The following is a 9,118-nucleotide window of genomic DNA, read 5'->3' as shown; positions in this document are numbered from 1 at the left end:
AATAACTCAGAATAGCTAATACAAACTTGGAAAAGAATAAAGTTGGAGGATTCACATTTGTCAATTTCAAAACTTACTACAAAACTGCAGTAATCAAGGCAGTGTAGTATCGACATAATAATAGACATATAGATCAACAGGATAAAATTGAGATCCCAGAAATAAATCCTTACATTTGTGACCAATCTATTTTCAAAAAGACTGCCAGGACAATTCAATGGGGAAACAATAGTCTTTTCAAGAAACAGCGTTGGAATGCCTGAATATCCACATGGAAAAGAATGAAATTGGACTCCTGCCACACAGTGTATACAAAAATTAACTCAAAATTAATATAGATGTAAATGTTAAGTGTTAAAACTATAAAACTCATAGAAGAAAGCATAGGTGAAAATCTGTGTGACCTTAGATTAGGCAATTTCTTAATTATGATAGCAAAAACAAAAGCAACAAAAGAAAAAATAGATAAATTGGACTTTAACTTTTTTGCTTCAAAGCCACCATCAAGAAAGTTAAGACAACACATAGAATAGAATAAAATATTTGAAAATAATGCATCTGACAAGGAACTGGTAGCTAAAATATCTAAAGTACTCATAACACAATAATAGACACATAATTTTAAAAAGGGCAAAATATCTCGATAGATATTTCTCTAAAGATATACAAATGGACTATAAGTACATGAAAAGATGCTTAACATCATTAGTCATCAGGCAAATGCAAAACAAAACCTTAATGAAATTTTACTTTATACCTACTAGGATGGCTATAATTTAAAAGCCAGATAATAACAAGTGTTGACAAGTATGTGGAGAAATTAGAACCTTCACACATTGTTGTTGGAAATGTAGACTATTGCAGCCACTATGGAAAGCAGTCTGACAGTTCCTCAAAAAGTTAAACATAAAATTAATATATGTCTTAGCAATTCTACTCCTAGGCATCAATCCATTAGAATTGAAAACATATGCTCACACAAAACCTTATACAGGAATATTCCTTGCAGCACTATTATAATAGCAAAGAAGTGGGTAAACCTCAAATGCTCATTAACTGAAGAATAGATAAATAAAATGTGGCTCCAGGCGTGGTAACTCACGCCTGTAATCCCAGCACTTTGGGAGGCCAAGGCGGGCGGATGACCTGAGGTCAGGAGTTTGAGACCAACCTGGCCAACATGGCGAAACCCAATCTCTACTAAAAGTACAAAAATTAGCTGGGCATGGTGGCAGGCACCTGTAATCTCACCTACTCAGGAGGCTGAGGCAGGAGAATCGCTTGAATCTGGGAGGTGGAGGTTGCAGTGGGCCGAAATTGCGCCACTGCACTCCAGCCTCGGTGAGAAAAGTGAGACTCTGTCTCAAAAAAAAAAAAAAAAAAAAGTGACATATTCATACCATTGAATATATATTATGCATCAGTTGAAATATACATTATTTGGCAGTAAAAGGGATCAAAACACTGTCCCTATGAAGGACATGAACTCATCCTTTTTTATGGCTGCATAGTATTTCATGGTGTATATGTGCCACATTTTCTTTATCCACTCTATCACAAATGGGCATTTGGGTTGGTTCCAAGTCTTTACTATTTTGAATGGTGCCACAATAAACATACATGAAACGCCCAGAATAAACAAATCCACAGAGACAGAAGGTGGATTAGTGATTGCCTAGTGTTAGGGATGTGGGGGTGAGAGAATCGAGAATCACTGCTAATGAGTATGGATCTTCATTTGGGGGTGATGAAAATGTTCCAAGATTGTGGTCATAGCTGAACAACTCTGTGAGCATAATATTAATAAAACCCATTGGATTGTACACTTTAAATGGGTCAATTGCGTATGAATTATATAACCATAAAGTTGTAAAAATGTAGCCTGTCACACACTGATAGCCCATGATATGAGTTTATTTTCACACGTAACTGCAAAGAAAAGCAGAGCCAAAGAATAACTTAGTCATTTCCCAGTGAAGCAAAGGCTACATCAAGGTTCATTCATACGTAGCCACTTCCTAAACTGTAGTCCTGCTTACCCTTAAGATGTAACAGAAACTCTATGTATCCAACTAGGACAATTATCAATGCTCTCAAGGGCAAAGGATGCCATTCCAGGGCAATAATTCGTTTGTTTAATTTGGACTGAAAATTGAGTTGATCATATTTCTGAGTTCTTAGGATATTTTCATTATCATTTCAGGCAAGGTCCCTCTCTGTCTCTCTCCTCCTGCTCACTCTCTCTCTTGCTCACTCTCTCTCTTGCTGTCTCTCTCTCACTCTCTCTCTCTCTTTCTTGTTCTATGATCCCTACCCCTATTTTCTTCTCCCATGTCAGGCACCCACTTTGATGTATTTAATATAGTCTTTAAACATGCTGGTATCCTTGTAAGCTATCTGCTGGTGTTTATGTAGTATGTATTTTTTAGCTGTTAATTTCTTGATAAAATTTCTTCTCCATTTAGTGGTTACATAATTTTCACAGTAGCATTGACTCCCCTCATGGTGGAGACTAGATGTTCCAAGTTCTGATTAGCCTATTCTGGCCTTGAGTGTTCTGTTCTCATTAATCTCATTTTGTCCTTGACATGCCCCTCTCCCAGGACAAACAGGACAGTTTGTTATATAAAATGTTTTCTTTCATTATAAAGACTTCCTCCCCTGTGACAGAATGTTTCCCTGTGCTGAGAGAACCACAGAACAGTGGTTAAGTAAAGAGACTCTGGAATGTGACTACATAAGTTTAAATCATAGTTCTACCACTTATCAGCCTGTAACTTTGGGTAATGCATTTGACCTATCTGTGCCTCAGTTGCTTCATCTTTAAAATTAAAATGACACTAATAATAGTGCTCGCCTCTGGATTGTTATGAGGCTTTTATGAGGTAATATCTGCAAAGTACTAAGAACAATGCTAGTACATAATCAAAGTCATATGTGCTTGCCGTTGTTAAAGTCCCAGGTTGTCAGTTCCAGGATCCCAGGATTTTCTGGTGAAACAATAATTTATTCACATTCAGTAAGTTGGACGGAGTGCAGATGCTAGGCCCAATGACAAACAAACCTAGAGAGCATTAGGTCACGGTATTTAGGAGGCCTGCCACCACTTGGCAGGAACAGCATACCTGGGAAGATGGTGGGACCAAATGATAGGAGCCTAGAAGCCACACTCCTAAGAGGGGACTGGAGCAATAAGTGTAAAGTTATTTGAAGTAGGAACAATCCTACTATAAATGGTAAACAAGGTAGGTACTCAGACTAGAAAAATGGAATGCTGGAATGCTGTGGAGGAGGGGTCATGAGTGTTCACAGTAACAGTAAAACCCAGTCCTCGAGAATCATTGAACTCTACTGCAAGCCCAGGAAGGCAGAAGGGGAGGGAATGAGGCAGACCCTATAATGGATCTGTGTTTGTTGGTAACCCTGTTTTCGTTAGTTTGCTTGTTTGTTTGTTTGTTTTTGTTTTGAGATGGAGTTTTGCTCTTGTTTCCCAGGCTGGAGTGCAGCCTGGCCAACATGGAGAACCCCATCTCTGCTAAAAATACAAAAAATTAGCTGGTAACCCTGTTTTAAAGCAATAAACCCCGAATACTTTAGAATTGAAAACTAAAGTTTATTTTTATTTTAGTTTATCTCATTTTATTTTCCTAAAGTTGTATGGTATATGCATTTAAAATTGAATTGCATTAAAATCTTATTTGTATCATTTTCCTAATATTCCTTGAAACAATTAGAGTTGTCCTAGAATGTTGAAAAAAGCCCTGAAAATTAGCTACCCTAGGGATTACTGTGGGGAAAAAAAGACAGTGAACAATACCAAAAGCCTTTCTTACCTTTGAAAGTAAAAGTTTTTGACATGGGACCATTTAGAGTCAAATTTATACCTATTTCTCCAAGTTTTTGCCGGACAAGGTCTCTTTCATGCAGATACATTAAAATGAGTAAAGAGCTTGGAGTTCTTATTAGGGCTGGAGTATACAGCTCTGATCAAGACAAGATATTAATTCACCGTACTTGGACATTAACTTACTGACAAAACCACATTTAATTCCAGTGTTTTAAGGTTTTCTGAACTCTAGAGTTTGAATTGAGTGTTATGGAAGAAGGACCTATATTTGTTTTCTTTTTTCTTCTTTCAATTCTGACCACCTTTCACACTTCCACAGAAATGAGAGGGGAAAGAGAAAGAAAAAGAACCCGACAAAATAAGAGGTGGTTTTGGAACCTTTACTTAGTTTCAACAACTCAGCAAGATTGAATTACTAAAGCAATGAATGTGTTCTGCCCCTCAAAAATATCCAAAACAAAACATCAGGAATCATGACAGTCTGCTCGTACTTCAACCCTCAAATAAAGCACAACTAGTTTCGATACCAAACTGAAGAGAAATATGTCCCCTGTAGCCTTCTGGGTAAATATAGTATAATGAATGACACCCACAAAAACATGCCCATAGTAAATATAGCCAGTTGTGTAGGATGGGTTTTAAAAAATGGCCCTTAATATAGGTCATTGACGTGAAAAAACACAGCAATTTATTAAAAATAATTCCAAGATGGCCACTATGAAGCAATTCAAGTAAAATGTTGCTACCTATTGGTCTGGCATAAATCAGGAAGATGTTTTAGACTCTAAAGTAAAGCAATCCCCAAACTTTGTCCTCTGTCCTGTTGTGGGTGGAGTAGAAAACAGAGGTGTTGCTTCAAGGAGTCCCCCCGCATTCATCTGAACACCAAGGATTGTCAGTAAAATGAATGAATGATACGTCTTCATCTGTGTAGACATCAATAGAATACAAACTCATTTTAAAATGTTACTGAATATTGATCATTACTGAAGCTGAGTAATGGTTACATGAGGCTCCTTGCATGTAAGGAACCTCTTTACTCTTGTGTATGTTTGAAATTTTCTGTAAGAAAAAGTTTTAAAAGAGTGTTATTGAATTGATCGTACATTTTAAATGTTTTCTCAACCAATGGGTAATACTTCCCTCCATCTGTTATGGTAAAGGCCTGAAAAACTTATCAGCTTAGAAAGAGATTTCCATCCTCAAAATAGTTTGGAGAAACTGCTACACAATATGATCTCTAATGTGAAATGTGTGTGCACTAATTGGTGATTGCAACATGATCCATGTGAACTAGTATTTGTATTAATTTTTAATCTTAAGAAAAAAGTTTTATTAATACCTAATATCAATAAATAGTAAAAAGATTGACTCAGGTGTTCTCACTCTATTGATCTGTCAAGGAAATATGCCCTTTTAACAATTAGTGAGATAGTAAGTGCCTTTCAAAGGAAATATGTCATACCGATAGAATTTGAAAACAGATATGTGGAGATACCTTCATCAGCTTGTGACTTCATTGCTGAAAACTATGTTTGTCACTTCTTTTCTATATATATATATGCCTGGGCGACACAGCAAGACTCTGTCTCAAAAAATATATATATTTTAGTTTCCAAGGGCCACTGAAAGATGGCAAGGAGAGTGAAAATTTAGCAGTCAAATTTCAACAAAAACTTTTGCATAACTGCAAAGTGAGACTGAAAAATTAACATAATTTATTGAGCGCTGCCAATGTCATACTGCATCCATTTACATCTATGATTATTTGTAAGTTACTATTTTCAGCTATGACATCCATTCAAGCCAAGGGTCAGTTTAAACTGAACTCAGTATTCTAAAATGTTAAACCATGATTTCAAAATTAATGAGGCATATTCAGTCACATCATTCTCACTAAAATATTAATAATGTTTTAAATAAGATATAAATTGTATATATAGATTATCAGATAAAATATATTTTAAAATATTTCATATTTATCTTATACTTTTAAATGTTATATTTTTCATGCTTTATAATGTGTATATTAGAACAGCAGTACACTAATATAATGTCAATATTCAAAGGATATGTTTAATATATATTTTTAATACATTTTATATAATTACACACAGCAAATCTGCTCAAATTTTAAGATGCATACAAATCATCCCGGGATCTTGTTAAAGTGCAGTTTCTGATTCAGTGAGTGTAGGTCAGGCTGAGATTCTGCATTTCTAACTAGCTCTCAGGTGATCCTTGTTCTAAGATCACACTTAGAGCAGCAAGGTCATGGGGGCTATGGACTCCAACATGATTTACTGATAGGATTGCACAATAAAAAACACTTGGGATGACTGGGGATTGACGGAGTACACTTCATTCAGGTTATCCCCTATAACCACTGTTTCTCTTAGTGGAATTTTGGCCAGTACTATGAACAAATGTGAATCTGAAATAGGCAATGCTTCAAGATGGATCCTGAGTGGGAAAGTGTGCCAAAAGTTTAAATAGAGCCAAGTGGCCATCTGCCAACTAAGGGTCAGAGGTCTCGAGTTCCTCCAAAACTCTCACACCTCTGTTCAACTTTGGGACTTCCAGAGCTCACCTGAACCAACCAATCAGAGATCATCTGCCTTTTCCAATCATGGCTTAGCTGCCTCAACCAATCAGGGCTCAGTTGACTTGACCAATCAGAGCTCAGTTCTATCAACTAATCAGAACTAGTAGAGTTTGAATACTTCATTTGCATAAACTTTTGCTATAAAAGTAGAACCCTCCCTTTGCTCTCTGGAGCACACCTTCATTTTACACCTAAGTCTATGTGTCTCTGGTGTCCAAACTGTTCTCTGGAATAAAGTTTCTTTCCTTGGGGCTAGGAGCAGTGGCTCATGCCTGTAATCCCAGCTCTTTGGGAGGGCAAAGTGGGCCAGGAATTCAAGACCAGCCTGGGCAACATGGCAAAACAACATCTCTACAAAAAAATTTTAAAATTATCCCTGAGCATGGTGGCAGTCGCCTGTAGTCCCAGCTACTCTGGAGGCTGAGGTGAGAGGATCACTTGAACTCAGGAGGTCAAGGCTGTAGTGAGCCAAGATTATGCCACTGCACTCCAGACTGGGCAACAGAGTGAGACCCTGTTTCAAAAAAAGTAAAAGAAAAAATCTCTTTTCTCCAAGTTCCTTTTTATTTTTAATAATTTTGTTTTGTTTTTTATTCAAGACAGGGTCTCAATCTGTTGCCCAGGATGGAGTGTAGTGGTGCAATCACAGCTCACTGCAGGTGCAACCTCCAGGGCTATAGCTGTACTCCTACCTCAGCCTCCAGAGTAGCTGGGACTACAGGCACTAGGTACCATGCTGGAGTAAATTTTTTTTTTTTTTTTGTAGAGGTGAGGTCTCACTTTTTAGCCCCTTTTCAGAGAAATTTTGTTCACAGTACTGAGCTACAATGATGGTGGTTCTGCTCCCTGACAAATACCTGAATTCAGCTCATCTCTACAGCTTTGCTAGTCAGCTAAGCCAGGATAGGATTAACATGCTCATGTGTAAACTGATGTGACCAACAAGGCCACATGCTTCAGCATGGAACTGAAGGATAATAGTTGCTTCTGCCTTGTAAGACTGATGTGAGGATGAAATGAGATAAGATGTGTAAAGTACTTTGTAGACACAGTACTTGATAAAATGCAACTGTTATTGTTGGAAGTAAAAGGCTGCCTATGGTCTGGACCAAGATTCTCTTCAGGCAATTATTTTTATTGTTATTTTCATTATTATTATTATTATTATTATTATTAGAGAGAACATCTCTCCTCTGTTGCCTGGACTGGAGTGCAGTGGCACAATCTCGGCACACTGCAACCTCCGCCTCCTGGGCTCAAGCATTCTTGTGTCTCAGCCTCCTGAGTCACTGAAATTATAGGTGTGAACCACCACGCCTGGCTAATTTTGTATTTTTAGTTTTGCCATGTTGGCCAGGCTGGTCTTGAACTCCTGATCTCAAGCTCAAGTGATATGCCCTCTTTGGCCTCAAAAAGTGCTGGGATTACAGGCGTGAGCCACCACGCCCTGCCCAGACAATTATTTTGGATTTTCTTTAACAACAAGACAAACAGAGCATAAAGCATGACTTAAAATTTTTTAACCTGCAAATATGTTAAAGTAGTTGTAACTTGCTAAGCTATTAAAGACAAACAATACATACGCAGGAGTTCCATAAGCACCCATATATTGCCTGGAGTTTGAGAAATGTTATTTACTTTTGTCCTTTCAGGTAAGCCCACTGCAAAATATATCCTGAGGTATCTGCTTTATGGAATTATTCACACTATTCACCAACAGGAAGTTGGGAACATCTACTTAAAATGACTAATTTTTTTTAAGGAAAGCTGATATGTATACTTTCTTCCTAGCAGTAATTAGCTGAGCCGTTTGTTTGCTAAGACCACTCTGAGCTTGTGATAATAATGTCATCTGCATATAGGAGAATTCTTATGTTTCTGTTCACTTTTTTTTTTTTAATAATGTGGGCTGATTTCATATTTTAAGTCAAACGAGATTTCACCAAATTTCTATCTGGTACATGTTGGGGACATGGAAGGAAGCTTTGATTGCAAGAGTCACATTTCCCTTTTGGGTTTGTTTTTGGTTTTTTGTTTGTTTTTTGAGATGGAATTTTGCTCTCGTCGCTTAGGCTGGAGTGCAGTGGTGCCATCTCAGCTCACTGCAACCTCCACCTCCCGGATTCAAGTGATTCTTCTGCCTCAGTTTCCAGGTAACTGGGATTACAGGTGTCCGCCACCATGCTCAGCTAATTTCTGTATTTTTAGTAGAGACAGGGTTTCACCACATTGGCCAGGCATGTCTCAAACTCCTGACCTCAGGTGATCCACCCTCCTTGGCCTCCCAAAGTGCTGAAATTACAGTAGTGAGCCATAGCTCCTGGCCTCCCTATTGTTTTCTAAAGTTGGTCTACATGTGAATTCAACATCAGCTAGAATTAAAACCATCTATACGTTTTCAAATATCAGTTGGCTTGATTGGTTTTAATATTTGTAACCGTCAGCATCACACTTTGTAGTTTGCCTCTTTGATTTTTGAAAGGTAGGTTTTCACATAATATATAGAAGATCCATGAAGCTAGTTCCTTCGGAATCTGGAGCTGGGTCACTTTCCATATTGGGGAGCAAAATAGTCCAAGCCTATTTAACATTTTTCAATCCTAAATACCATTCCATTTATCTAAATACAGACTTGCATATCTCTATCTTTTTTTTTTTTTTAACAT

The sequence above is a fragment of the Cebus imitator genome, unplaced genomic scaffold (assembly GCF_001604975.1).
Source record: "Cebus imitator isolate Cc_AM_T3 unplaced genomic scaffold, Cebus_imitator-1.0 Scaffold658, whole genome shotgun sequence".
Taxonomy (NCBI): Eukaryota; Metazoa; Chordata; class Mammalia; order Primates; family Cebidae; genus Cebus; species Cebus imitator.
This window is presented reverse-complemented; position numbering follows the sequence as displayed.